The 15,794-nt window shown below is 36.5% G+C and overlaps 1 protein-coding gene across 5 annotated transcripts in view; it reads left to right on the plus strand.

The window, feature by feature from the left end:
* Positions 1-15,794, plus strand: part of LOC129567842 (uncharacterized) — a 268,094-nt gene that overhangs the window by 193,768 nt on the left and 58,532 nt on the right. For 4 of the 5 annotated variants that reach the window (XM_055445201.1, XM_055445198.1, XM_055445200.1 and 1 more), the window contains one exon: positions 6,747-6,814. The exons of the other annotated variant lie outside the window; for it this stretch is intronic. The gene's annotated coding sequence lies outside the window, so the exon portion shown is untranslated. The remainder of the gene's footprint in view (positions 1-6,746; positions 6,815-15,794) is intronic. 5 annotated transcript variants of the gene reach the window in all.

Raw genomic sequence — 15,794 nt, forward strand, 5'->3', positions numbered from 1 at the left:
TCCTGGTTTCCATGCGGCTTGCTATAACGAAAAAAAATTGTCCAACGAATTGTGCTATGTATGTATGTAGCAGTGAATGAAATGGGGCGCTAGGACTACAAATTTTGTGGTGTGTCATGTTGAAATGAATTGTTTATACGGTTGTGAACCAGAAAAAAATCTCACTCACTCACACACACACACACACACATATCCGAACATGAATCAAGTGGTGGGGCTGTTCGTCGTTTGCAGCCAACAACATTCGTGAGAACATGGATTTCTATGTACCAACTGTGCACGTTCAATGACCGCACGCACTCCTCCTCTCTCCGCCACTCTCCCTCTCCCTCTTTAGACCACATCATTTCTGTAGGCGCCCACACAACGCTCGATGGAAATTAATTTATTCCATTACAGACGTGCAGTTTGACAACAACAAATCATAAGAATAACATTTACGAAGTGGAAACTTACGCTCGTTTTGCCATTTCTGTGGAAAATAAATATGAATTTTTCGGCTGTTTGTCCACTGCCATTCCGAATTTGTTATTTTATTTGTACATCAAGCTCGTGTTATTTATAGTCTACTAACGTTTCAATTATTTCTTTTTTTATTTTTCTCAGCTTTTTGTTGTATTTTCTTTTTAATTCTTTTTTTCGGGTTAAAAATGCAATAAAAATATAGGTTTAACCGAATGAATTGAAAGTTTTTCGTGAAAAATTTAAATGAAGCTTCACAAAGCCATGGCGAAAATAAAAATTTCACTCTGCAGACTCTTCAAATTAAGTGAGTCATATATTTCGATTCTTTTTTTCCAATTTAAGAAACATTTTGATCGGGTCTCTCAATGGACTAATGCTTTTAAGTTTAGTTTGACTTCCAATTTATTTTAGCAGGGTTTAATTTTTCCCATCCGCTCGATAGAGCCCCCATCGATTGAATCGAAAGAGTTTTTTAAAAGAGACTCTTTCAAAAGAATCTTTGCGAAAATTTTCAATATTCTGCTACAAATTACGGCTGTAAACTATATTCAAATGATTGGTTTTGATTTATATTTTAATACTATGAAGAAAAAAAACTAAAAAAATTGATTTGTAGTAAATTTTATTGAAATTATTGATTTCATTAAAACGATCATTTTGACAATCGTATAAATGTCAACTATGGCATGAAGTTGCAGTGTATGGTGAAATGTCACAAATCATTGTACGACGATTGTCAAAATATGGATCAAACGAAATCAATTATTTTAATAAAATTTAATACAAATCAATTTTTTTAGTTTTTTTTCTTCATAGTATTAAAATATAAATCAAAACCAATCATTTGAATATAGTTTACAGCCGTAATTTGTAGCAGAATATTGAAAATTTTCGCAAAGATTCTTTTGAAAGAGTCTCTTTTGAAAAACTCTTTCGATTCAATCTATGGAGGCTCTATCGAGCGGATGGGAAAATTTAAACCTTGCACGTGAGATAATTTTCTCTCTTTTCCCCCACTATGTTGGCGTGTGACAACTTTATAGAATGAAAAGCGTATAAAAGGGTCTTATGCTTTTCTCATTTTGTGACGCCTTGCATTTTTCGCCTGATCATGCAATTTCTGTGGCAACTGCTCGACTCAGAAGTTTGTCTTTCTGTAAGAAAAACATGTTGACGACCGTAAGAAGTGCACTGGACTTTATTTTGTCTCGTTGAATTGAAAACTTTTCAACTGCGAAGTACATTTCATTCAGACGATTTTCATTCTGTTCTATTTCATGTCGTTGTATAAATATTATCTTGCAATTGTAGATTGGGCTAGCCATGTGTATGCATGTTTGCAGCATTTGTCATAAAACGAAAATTACAACAAAAATTAATGCAAAAAAGCGAAAAAAAGAGAGAGAAAATTGTGAAATATTCTTTCTATTCACCATAAACTTTATGTTATGGCCGACCATTGCAGTGAATTGTTTTTATTTTGTCGGCTTGATGCGCTGAGCCAACATCAATTGTGCAACATGGAAAAAATAAAACAAAACAAAAACTGCATAATAAAATCACGGCTTTATTCCACAAGTTTTTCTACACTGTTGCTGACGCGCACATTCATCGCTTTTTTTTGCTTCGCCCGGTTATTAGGAACAATGCAGACGATGTCGACGATGATGGCGGCGGTGGTGGTGGTGACGGCGGTGGCGACAACGACTCAAGCTGAACGCAACACATTGTTATTTCGTTTATAAATATAATCACTCGTAGGAATCCAATAAATTTTCTATTATAAAGTCTGAATGGGATTTTTGCTTTTTTTTTCACTATTTTCGACTCCATTCATTGCATTTTATTGCGTTTTTTTTTCTCTGGTTCTGTTCTGTGGCTGAAATAAGTCTGAAAGCTCGTTCGCACATTATTTTCCTCAGTGATTCATTTCCATTCATTGTCTGGATGCATAGAATGTGCGCCGTCGTCGAAATGTCTTCTTTCACACCAAACAAACGGCAAATTGGTAAAATTGTAAAGAAGCTTCCTTTGTCATCAGCAAAATTGATTCGATTTCTGCGCCTTTTTTTCGGCAAACACACAAAAATTCATTAACCTTTTGTAAGCCTCAGGCGTGTGTACTTCAGGTGGGTTGCTATTTTTTTCATCTTCTTGTTCGGTCCTATACCTCATTTATTAACGAACATCACATTCTCGCTCACGTTTCATTTTATCGCATGAGCTCTTTTTCTCCGTTCAAATACGGTTACCATCCAATTTATAGCATATTGTTGATCGAAACTGGTCGGTTTTTTTTGTTCCTTTTTGCACCGAGAGCAAACATCCAGATTCTTATAACATTAATGGAGTGCACGAGGAAGAAAATCCACCGGGAGGTTTTTTTTTTCCAGCTGCGTTTGTACGTCAAAAAGCGTTGGATCATTGCTTAATTACTGCCAACAGTCTCCAAATGTGTTTCACACAATGTCACAATATTTCAATGACGCTAACACATACAAACATACAAAATCGTTGAGCGTAAATTTCCACATCGGCGATGGATTCGTATACACACAACCCACGGCACTCAATTTGATAGCGGAAAAGCCATTGCCGTGACCATGTTTATTGCTTGGAGACTAAAGCCGAACAACAACAGTTCCGGACGGATGAGAGACAACTGATACACACAAAACACCAAATCCCTCTGCGTAATGTTTGCGAGTGTGGTTGGTTGATTGCATGCGTGGGAGTCGAAAAATTATCAACATTATAAACTCAACGCCATGGAAAAAGCAACAACAGCAACGACAACTTGAATTAAAGTTTTGGTTGTACTGTGTTTTTCTCTCTGCCACAGCAACATCATTTCGGGATCTTCATTGTGAAACTAAGTCCATTTTATTAGTTCATATTTACTCGGCACTTTTTACCGCGATGCAGACCATTTTATCCCACGGCATCTAATGCATTGTATTTTACAGTACCACCATCGCCACAAAAGCTTTTGTGGTAAATTTAATTTACTTGTCCATTTAACATAGACAAAACATATCATAATTTTCAAATATTTTCTTTTGTCATGTGTTGGGTTGGGTCGAGTTTTTTTTTCTCGCTGCTTCACACTCAACACAGACAAATCTCACTCATCGTCCAGTTTGTATTACATTGCCCGAAGCTGTAACCCGACTCCCCATTTAACACCACTCGAATGTGGTGAACGCAATTTTCAAAATTGTATGCTCATATAACTCCAAAATATAACAAACAATCTCTCTCTCTCTCTCTCTCTGACGAGAGAAATAAACGCGGGCTCCGAGATCCTCGCACCCTGAAAACAACTCCGAACCTAGGGGGTAGACACGAAATAACACTAGAAGAAAACTAGCAAAAATTGAGCATACTAGAAGTTACTAGAAGAATATTTGTGAAAAAAATTGAGTGATCTCTCTTCCATAAGAATAGCATAGCCAGTGGTTTTTATATGGACAAATTCTTCCATTTAAAATATACTGCCAATGCTTTGCTTATGGAGTCCAAATGTTTTGTTTACAAAAAGTACCGTTAATCCTTCCATAAGAAATGCATTGGCAATGCTATACTTATGGAAGAAGCAATGGTAGATACTAGAAATACTAGCAGAATATTTGAGTTTCTGCTTGTATACTAGAAAAACTAGAAGAAACTAAACGCATATTTGAACCGATTTGAACAAACTAGCTATGCTGGAAATTGGTGTCTAACCCCTAGCTCCGAACCAACATTTTTTGTGCTTTTGGCTTAACCAAAACATTCAAAATTGTATTTGATTATGTCTATACAGTTTTTGTGCGCTCTGTGTGTTTTCACTCGATCGTAATATGTGCGTTTATTTTGTTTATTTATGTGTTGACTTTAAGTTTTGGCGCATTGCAAGCACCAAGTTTAACGCAACATTTCTCTCTGCATATTATTAATATTTCATGCAATTGCATCCGAGAAAAAAGTCAGTGTTCTGATGAATTTCACACAGTCTGTGATAGGAAATCTCGTCTTTTGCTCTTTAACCACAAGCGGTTCGCCGGCAAGTTGATTTTGCTTTGCACGATTGCAAGAAACGAATAAGCTGCAAAAAAGCGAAGCCACATCGCCACGCGCGTGTTTAAATTTAATATTTAATATTTTGGCCAATGGCGCAGCATTTGCATGGTTGTTTATCTTTGTTGATGCACATTTGCCTGCTATTTCCCATAAAAAAATACTATGGTGCTTTAGTCTGTCGACGCGGTTATAAAATGGGTGTTTGTGTTATTGTATTGCGAACAATATTCGTTCGCGCTGTCATGTTTGAAGATTTTTTTGATGCCATAAAATCGTGTACCCAGAATTTCTTGATGATGGCTCGTGTCAGTACTTTTGACAGATTTCTCACTAAATACGTACTGATTTTTTTGCGCTGGCTTCGTTTGCTACGCATATTCGCTGATACGTTCAGTCTCGACGCTCTTTTTTTCGTATGCATTAATCATAAAAGGTTTTTTTTATGTGAGACAAATGCACATTCGCTCGTGTTTGAAACGAACACGTGATCAAAATAAAAGCGTCGGGAGAATGTAAGTGGATTTTTTTTCCAGTTTTTTTATTTTGACTTTATTTGCAGCAGCGAGACTAAAGAGACAGTTACGAACAATACTGATTGAGCTCTGGTAAATTGACGAACATGAAAAGAGTAAACATCAAATGGGCTTATTGTGGCTTTGATTAGAAAAGTTCTTGTATGATGTCGTCTTTACGGTTGTTTGCAATTTCTCATGATATTTGTTATGCGATTTTCGCACATTTCGTTCGTTTCATTGTGTGGCTTTGATTGGATTTCAAACGTTATTCAAACACTCCAAATTTGCAACGACCGACTGCAGATGAGAACATGTTATTTTCTAAACTCAAACAGAACTCAACTTTGAGCTACAAAAACCAATTTGAACGACAGGCGGACAACAGTGAAAGAAAATGCTTCTAACGAATATTCAATGGATGGAGGACAAAGACAGACCGCAAGCATTTCGAAAATCTTTGGCATAGTAATCATTTAGTAGAAATCATTGGCCACAAACTCCCTATTCGTTCGTTTACTCGTTATATTCAGTTTGCGTGTGTGTTTGTGTGAATGTCTGTTGTGCAATGTGCCATTCTCTGGTCAGTGCTCAATTTCCGTTTTCGGCGATCGCTTTTGTTGCCTACTTTCTGATTTGTTTGTCCAGTTTTGAGCATTTGATTTCGTATTCTCATCTTCTCGCTTCACTTCTACGTTTGCTTGCGTTGTATCTGCATAATGCTCGGCCGTTTGCTGTACATCGTAAATTATTTGCCATTTTATTCAGGAGGACGGTTTTCCACAGAAGCACCCATAATTGAATTTCAACAATTCAACGATCAATTGATGCCACATTATTCAAATGGACTGTGCACGAACACATCGAATCCTAGAAGAAAACAAACAAAAATAGAAGAATGACCGAAATGCTCGAGCTTGAAATATTTAATTACCATTCTTCTATTCAATTATTTTGAGCGAAGCACACAAATCTCATGCATGTGTACAATTAAGAGCTTTGAACGACCGATTGCATCCCTTGCTTATGTGTGTGCGTATCTCTCTTTCTCTATCTATCTCTCTCATTGTGGTTATTCGCTCAGTATTCGAGTGTATTGAATTTTAACAGTTATTTGTGTTTGTGTGCCTGGCTGGAATGGAATTTTATTGTCATTAGCCTGTGGTGATAAATCATTTAAAATTGAATTTCCATGCACAATGGGAAAAGAAAGCGAGAGAGAGAGAGAGCAGTGATAGACTGTATAAAAGACGCAGGTCGCTCCGAAACCAAGATGAAATTTGATTTTAATGCAATGCTATTTGTTGTTGGGCCGAGTAACAAATGTGGCATATTTGTGTTTGCAAATTGTGTACAGTGTACATATAAAAAAGTAGATTCTCAGCGGCCCGCACATGTTGGGACCGGCGAAACGAAATCAGGTTAAGGATATATTCATTGGGTAGAAGGAAAGTTGAGTTTTTTTTTTATCTCAACAAATTTCATGAAAGGTTGTATCTATTCATCGTCAGCCAACCACGTTCACTTGCCCCGAATTACTTTAACTCAATGACGTGCATGAGGTCGATCTAATTGGAATTCCAATCAAAAAAGTTTTTTTTTCGTTTTTCGGCCGGCTGCTCGAATGCAATTTCATCTCTTTCTCTTGATTTCACAAGCATTGGATAATTTCAATATCTTTTTTTTTTCGTTTCGCTTTCATTACAGATTTTCCAACAGATCGGACATTGTAAAGAAAAGAAATTTTTCTTTTCGTCATTATCTAGGCAGTGACGGTGAGTATTCGCATGGGAAATTATTTACAATTTATTTTTCTTTATTCGCTTGTGATTTTGTTTGCATATGTTTGGTTGCTCCGATTCCGAAACGACACAAGACAAACTCAGAAAGAGAGAGAGAACAAGTCATGTAAATAAACCAAGCGAACAATGGAAACTGCCATGAAAAATGCACCATCGCTTTGATTCATTAAACTTCAGGTTTTCCACGGTGGCACCAGAATAGCAACCAGAAAGACTGAAAATTCGAGAGAGAAAGAAAAAACAGAAAAGTTATTAGAATTCCGACAAAGTATTTTCTAAGTCTGTCATCCAATGAATGGCTGCTTAACGAATATTTATTATTTATCATTTGCTTGCATTAAAACTTTTGTGGTTGATTTTGAATGTATGCTGATTCGTTGAAAAAGTTCTTCGCTCCGTAGGAAATGAAATGCAAAAACTTACAACCATCTCTTTTGTTATGCATTGAATAATTGTAGGAATTATTGCCATCCGCGACACAATCTCTCTCCCCCCCCTCTTTCTCTCTCTCTCTCTCTCTCTTCTGAAATTGTTTAATTCTTGAAAAGAATACATACAATTTCAAAATTCAACTTGAGCATTTCAAGAAAACTAAAATTCATTTATCATCGCAATTCTTGTTGGCGTTACGAAGGTATTTCAACTCAATAGAGAGTATCTTTAACTATGCAATTTCAGCGCTAACCAAATTCTCTCCCTCGACTCGAATCACTACTATTTCTCGCTACTCATTCCAAGTATTTTACCGTTGTGCAATGATTTTTCTGCCATAGTTTACTTTTTCGGGCTCAGAAACATCCATGGCCACAATATGATATATAGAGAGTCCCCAGCTCACTCAAAACTAGGTGAATGACTACGACTGAATTTGATTGAAAATTTGCAGAGAAAATATTCTATTGTTGCGTCGTATTGTATCGTGGACGAGGATATTTTGCGATTTTCCGGACCATTTTGTCTATTGTTCTAAACGTATGATTACAAATGATGACAACGCAAATTATTTTGAGTTGTGACCAGTTCGTTTAGAATGCACAAGAGACGCACACGCCAAACTTTTTCCATCTCTTTTACCTCAACGGTTCAATATATCAGAGCAAGAAATGCATCAGCAAGCGTACGGTTGCTAAAATTAATCACGTGGAAGTTGTACGTTCATTGCCTTCCCTCCACCTCTCGCTTGGTTTTGCTCGGATGATTTTTATACGAGGCATTTCCTTTCATTCCATCAAGCGAATTACAGCTTGACAGGTTCATTCAAGTTATCTTACCGCCGAGGGAATTCAGGGCAGCCTTATAAATTCTCTCTTATTCATTATGATTTCAATGACTGATAAATTTTCTAAACATAGCAATAATTCTGTGAATCATTTATCAGCGGGAAGCAGAAACATTCTTCTACAGTTGCTTTGTTTGTGTACAAGATGAAAACTCATGAAAATATTATTTTTTTCACATTTCACCTCTGTGAGTGTGAAAGTTCATACTGTGAACTTCTGCACGAACACAACACAAACAAATGTCAAAGATCGATCGCATAACGAATGTGCGGAAGTAAATGAACAGAAATCAAATGTCAAAAGAAAAAAGGACAACAAATAGCAGCAAATATACAGCGATGCTCACACCTCTGAATTCTTCATGTGAGATTGAGAGCAGATCTAGATGCAGTGCACGAATGCCAACGAAGGCTGTTCACAGTTCGTCAAAGTGGAAAAATCAAGCATTTTATAACATTCGGCCAAATCAACACAATAACAATAAATTATTCGGGAGAGAGGATATTTATTTAAGTTCTTTAATGTTCATATGAGAGCTCTGGTTCAAGTGCCATAAGTTGCCTTCAGCCCATTGTCGAACTGTCGACATTGCTTCGTCATCGACCGATTTATTGCGCCTTCTTTTCATCACACAAAAATTGTTCGTTGCCCTTTTCTCTGAACGAACCATTCGTTGATTTGCCGATTACGGGTGGAAAGTATGTTTTTTATGATATCACAATGATTGTATTTGCAAAAGCCTACGTCTTGAATTTTGGCTTTTTCTTTTTCTTCTCTCGGTTAAAGCGTTTTTCTCTCTCGCACATGAACTTTCGTTTCAAATACAATTTGCTCTCATTTTCTCAACGGCAAACATTCACTGTAATTATGTGCATCGTTGAAATTTAGAGCGGAGCGGAGCGAGAACAAGACCAAGAGAGACAGCAGATTGTTGGCAAAAGGAGAGCGTCACCAATATTCAACGCAATTCACTTCCATTGACGGCATCATTGCTAATGCCAACGGAAAAATTCGACGCTTAACTGAATAAAAAACCTACCATAAATAACATCAATAAAGTAAATTAAAAAAACACAGAGAGAGAGAGAGAGAGAGAGAGAGAAAGAGAGAGAGAGAGAGAGAGATAAAAAAGTAGCAAGTGAAGTTCGTTGTAGACCGAATTTAAGCCGGATGGATCAGAAAATATAAAATGAGAGCACTTAGAAATATAAATGAAAATGAATGCGAACATATTGCACAATGTTTGTGAATGGAATAGTCGAATAGAGAGTTTAATCGTATTCGCTTAAAAGCCCATCCATGTTTTCGATGTAAAAAAGCGGATTTTCCTCCATTCGTCCTTCGCCTGCCGTCACTCTCTCCATCTGCGTTTCGTTCCGTCAATTGTTGGCATGCAAAACGATCCGTCGCTACATATTACGACATTTTTCTTCGTTTTTTTTTACTTTCTCGCTTCATCTTTGGAGGGACGGCGAGCATCAGCCGAAAGAAAGTATGTGTAGCAATTGGAATCGACGAAGCTGAAACTCAGACTCGCGATCTATGTCAACATTTGTTATCTTAAGTAGAAAATTATTTTATTTTCGAAAGCGGCCTTGAACAACAACAACAATGGCAACGACAGCAGCAGCAACTGGATCAACGCCATCGACGACTTTTTTCTATTTAATCCACTTTGGAATGGCCTGTGAACACTGAACAATTGCCGTGTTTATTATGAAATTTTCCAAAAAAAAAAAATCCATTCTATTTCGTCGCATTTTGTCACCTATTTAACCAAATATTCGGCGAATGCGCGCGCCTTACGATAAAAAATTATGTGCAACTGGTTTTTGTCAGTAATTGTTGACGACGATAAGAGCAAAAGACGAAAACAAGAGCGTGCAGCGTTGGGCTCCATTTTTATACATTTATACGTATATACGTTTGACATTTGCCCTTGCGAGTTAGTAATCTTGTCATGCTTTCGTTGGCCAAAAAAAATTGAAGTCGAACGAAAAATAAAGCCCAGCTCAGCGAGAGAGCACACAGATCGATGGCAGCGAATATTGTGCAAAGCACGTTCGGCCATTCATTCCGCTACCCATTTCAGTGAAATCATGGTGCTTTACACACCCCCCTTCTGCTTAGTAGGCCAACAATTGCTACGATAAATATTGAATTAAAATTCGATTCTATTCACGAAATTGCAATTCTTTACTTAATATTTTATTAGCGCGTTTGTGTTATTATTGCGATTTCTCACTTTTTTCCCTTTCGCTTCGTTCAATTTCTTTTTGTTTCAGACGATAGGATTTCACAGTAATGTTTTATTTATGCTGGCAAATCATACAATTTAAATTTTTCATTTTTACACTTGTGTTCGTTTGATTTGACGCACACAACGGTTCGTGTGGCATAAATTCTGTTTACCCAACGAATGAGTGTTGAAAAACCCCTCTCTTGTTCCAAAAAAATGACGGTATTTATGACGTTGAGAAACCATTTTATTGTTTCAACAATTTTATGAGGTTTTTATTTTCACGTGCGCTCCGCTCCTCATCACGTCAGCAACGGCAACAATTTAGGGGCTGATCAAATTCCGGCTATGAACATACTACACTGAATCATAGAGCTTCACTTGGCTTCTGGTTTCAAGCGCAGCTTCTTGTCATCTCGACGAGGGTTAATTTATGTGCATTTTGAAATTGAAATCGGAACTTTTTTCTACACGCCAAAAAAAATGTGTATGTTAAGCGGTTAAGTTTTTTTCCACTTTAAAACTATTCATCATTTTATTTGACTGCTCAGATTTTCTCCGTGGCTTACCTTTACGATAGTTTCGCTTCGTAGCTTGAGATTTTCACACACATCAACATGCATAGTGGTTTTCCGCATTTGCCTGTGAGATTTCAATTCTGTTTTCTCCATATTTTCTTGTGTGAAAACAGCACTTGGAGCAAGCCAAACTTGAACGTGAAATGGAATTTGCAACTTTAATCAAATAAAAAACATGAAAGAATATTCGCCAGAACTGATTTTATATTTGAAATTTGGGCAATTTCAACGCAATTGTTTAAAGCCATTTTTTCCTTTGCTGACTGTCTTGTTATACTAAATACTAACCAAAAATGTTTTCGACTCAAATTTTGCTTCAATCACGAAAAATTCAGCAATGAATACTATTCATTGAATAGATCGTTGTTTAACTTGTGTGCAAAATTTACTGCGAATACAAAGTGGGATATGCTGGATTGTGATTCATACAATTTTCGATGCATTAAAAGATCACGCTGCACACAATGTGTCCACTCATTTGCATTTATAGTATATTTTTTTTCGGTCTCTGGTTGTTTGTGTCGGTGAAACAAACTCCTGAAATATTTTAATTTTATGGCAATACAACATGGAGAGAGAATGAGTTGGAAATTTAATTGAATCGATGTCGAATGCGAAACAAGAAATTCCAAAATTGCAATGAATGAGAGCCCACTTATTTGATTGTAACCGAAAAACAAAAACAGAAACAGCGAATAAAGAAGTGCCCCGATTTATTTACAATGTATATTTTTTGTATCAATATTTGTTTGTGAAATATTTTACGAATCGCGTATTATTAGCTCAGAGAGAATAAATAATTCGCTTTTTTCTCTCTCTCACTCCCCGAAAAAAAATGCTTTCACAAGATAATTGCATTTTTCCATGTGATTTCTCTGTCTCTCGCTCTCTTGCTCTCTCTTGGTGTCGAAATACAAAAGAACGATATGTGCACGCTGCAAATGCGCGCTGTTTGCACATCCGATCCTGAAAGTTAATTTCATGCAATAACTTAATTTATTTTTACTTTTCCGTACACAACGTGTCAAGGGAAAGTATAGGAATTGGTCCCGAAAACTTTTTTCGCAAAATTGGTTTAGATCATCATAAAAACTCATGAAACGCGTAGAAAACCACTTTTTGAGACACTTTTCCGTTCGTGTGCCGTCGTCGTTGTCGTCGTCGTCGTTGTCGTCGTTGGTGTGTGTTAACACGATAACTCAAAAAATAATTGAGATAATCAAAATCTGGAAACGCCAAAAGTTTTGTATTTGAAAAACTTAGTTTAAGTTCGAAGATGAGCCATTTTCGATTTGATCCTGGGGTACTTGCCCTAAGAAAAACCTCAAAAAATTGACACTTTTGTATGGGAGGTACCTGTAAATCGACTCCGATTGGCTTCAAACTTTCTGAGATTTCATTTTCTGCGAGAAAAATAAGATTCTGGAAGTTTGAAACCAATCGGAATCGATTTACGGGTACCTCCCATACAAAATTTTTGAAATTTTGACTAAAATTATCGATTTTTGGACAATTTTGTATGGGAGGTACCCGTTAATCGATTCTGATTGCCTTCAAACTTTCTGAGGTTTCAATTTTTGGAGAAAAAATAAGATTCTGAAAGTTTCATGTTGATCGCATGTGCAGAAGTTTGGTTTTTGGCCCTCAATTTTTTCCAAGAAAATTTCGACAAAAATTGAGGACAAAAAATCAAACTTCTGCAAATGGGATCAACCTGAAACTTTCAGAATCTTGTTTTTTCTCGAAATAATGAAACCTCAGAAAGTTTGAAGCCAATAGGAATTGGTTTACGGGTACCACTCATACAAAATTGTCGAAGTTTTAGTTAAAGTGACCGATTTTTCACTTTATTTTTATTATTATATCTTCGCTGCCTTTATTTCAAGAAAATTCACAAAAAATAACCAAAAGTACCTACAGACAACGCAGGCCAACGGTACGGAAAAGTTCGGGATTACCAATGTAATTCTTTTTATCATTCATTTGCAATCGCCTGTCGAACGGGCGGGTAAATAATATGAGGCAAGCAATAGGGCCGCACTGTTTTTGCACCAAATACATATGCAGATCAAATAGTTGTTCAATCGCCGGATTAATTTTTACTTTGGAATTGTATGTGCTTCGGCTATTAATCTGAAATTTCGGAAATGCAAACACTTTGTTCAATAAATACCATGGAACGAAATAAATATTGGAAATTAAAATGAATTTAGAGAAGAGCAGAGGGAAGCAACAGAGGAAAAAAGACCGTCGTAATTTCAAAATGAATCAAAGGAACAATCGGAATACTAATTTCACGAAAAATTGACAGCGGAATGCAATTCACGTAATTTTATGCGTGACATACACACCGAATTTCCAACCGAATTTCATGAAGTTTATTTAAAAAACGAGATTTTTTCGTATTCACTTTATACCCGATATGCGTGATGTATAAGTGAGCTGGAAATGTATTCGCAAGCAGATTGTGACAATTTTTTAAGCTCAGTGTTTTTATGTAAATTTGAAGCTCATACTCCCTACCATACAAGATGTATGGTTTGTAAGTAAATACTAGTGCAATTTTTTCCGAAAATCCATCCATTTGCATCATCTCAACGATGGGCTCATCTTTATTACATTCTTGGAAGGAGAAAAATTCAATTTCCGCTTTATAATTTGAATTCTGATAAGTATCAGAGCTGCGCTTACCATTTTGATTAAAAGCCTTGCCACCGACGAATTTTTAGCATAATGTTCATGCAGTTTCTTCTCTCTCTCTCTTTCTCTTCCTTTCTCTCTTAAAATCGGTACGCATCAGAAAATGCGTATAAAGCGGCTTATCTTATGATATGTGCAGTTATGAAAATTGCTTTTATGGCTAAAAATCAATACCGGCGGAAAACACTGCATTTAAAAAAAATTGATTTAAAAAGCTCGTCCGAAAGCTTTTCAATTGATTAAGAAAAAACTGCTTCGCGGCTTGGCTCTTTTTATGCCAAACATATTGGACGTTCAACGCATTTCAGCTAGAGTCACGATTTTCGCTGCTTTTTTATTTCATAAAACCATAATCTTTTATGTTGAAATTGAAACATCAGCGATGATTTAAAATAAAATGTTCGCCATCATTTCAATCAAACAAGTGAAAATTGTGCAGTGTCGGTTCGAGAGAATTGGTTTTTGTACCACAGGCAAATGCGAGATGCATTCATTTTTATATGATTCACATTATTTTTCGATTGGTTAATTTATTTATTGGTATTTCTTGTCGACTGTATTGGCGCTGTTGTTTGATTCGTTTGATTCGCACGTATTATTGCCTCTCTATAATGAATAAATATGGAAATTGGTTGGTTTTTAATTGGTATTCTCTTTATGAAAGTGCAGAAGATATGATGAAATAATCACGATAATAATTGTTCTCTCTTTGCGTTTTATTTGATTTTCCTCCAATTTTACATTTAATTGTGCAATTGAGCCGTTGTATGTATTTATTCTATTTGGATTATGGTTATTTTTTGTCCAATGAAAATGTGATGCACATTATGGAAATAATGAGCGTATTTTTGTCTCCCAATTCAAATAAATAATTAATTCCGGAATTTGGTTTTGTCATAATTTCAATTACATTCGTTTGTTGGTGTCTTGTTGCACATGACAGAAAAGAATTGTGTCATAAATTTTTAATTGAAAAATGCCGCTGGTTTTTCTGATTATGTGCAGATAAAATTTTAGTGATCTATTAAATGCAGGTATTTTTCCATTGTCACACATACTCGAAACAAGTGCTTACATTCTGCGCGTTTTTCTTTCTGTTGGAGCGCAGCGCGCTCACGCGCGTGCAACCAAATGTTTATTATTATGAGCTGTAAAGCCGGCTCAACGAGTGTAACAATAGAATTCAAAATTGGTTTTTTGATTGTATTTTTTTGACATGGCAATGAAATAAATTGGTTTGGTGGTGGCGGTTGTGTGGCATAATTCCATATCGAAACCTATATATGCAGTACGAGCTGTTCGGTTGTTTTGACCAATCGAATGGAACGACCGACACGTCGCACCACCACCATCACAACCACCACCACGTACAATTGTTATGGAAATGCTCAATCTCTCTGAATTATGTCGGGGAAATATTACTGAAATTCCCACAAAACGACCGAATAATAACAAAAAAGCAACGACCCAATGCCTGAAATTAAATTCGAAATTGGCCTTTTATTAGTTTGATCCGATAACAAATATAGGAGATTACCGACCGCCATCGTTATGCAACTATTATTGCGAGAATGAATGTGCTGGAACGAAGTTATTCGCCCTTTTTTTCCTACAACGCCAACAAAATTGGCGAAAATTCATTCGTTCATTCCCATTTGGAGCATCTTAACGGGATTCCAAACACACCAGATCACACATAAAAAAACGAAAAACAAGCAGCGACAACGGATCTCGTACCGCCGTCAAAAACCAAGTCACGAAATCAAAGGAAAAATCCGCCATCAAATTAAAAGCAACTTGATACATTCCATTTTTAGCCTTTTATATGTCCAGTTTCTCCTTTCGCTGATTGTGGCTGTGTGTGTGTGCGTGCGTGTGTATGTGAACCGAGTAGTGAACGTGCTGTCGTTACCATTTGCTAGCAGTCATTTTATTTGCAGTGGCACGAAGTTGTTTTTTCTCCTTCTTTCGACTCATTCTGCCACACTTTCAACAACAAACGCTGAATGTGTTCAACGACCGAACCATCTCCAACCCAACTATTTAGAAACGCTTAACGACTTGATGGTTACAACTTATCGTTGAACTGAATTTTTTATTACACTCCGACTCTCTCTCTCTCTCTCTCTCTCTCTCTCTCTCTCTCTCTCTCTCTC

Source organism: Sitodiplosis mosellana, unplaced genomic scaffold (assembly GCF_009176505.1).
Source record: "Sitodiplosis mosellana isolate CC-2019 unplaced genomic scaffold, AAFC_SMos_1.0 Smas_scaffold_12, whole genome shotgun sequence".
NCBI classification, from domain to species: domain Eukaryota; kingdom Metazoa; phylum Arthropoda; class Insecta; order Diptera; family Cecidomyiidae; genus Sitodiplosis; species Sitodiplosis mosellana.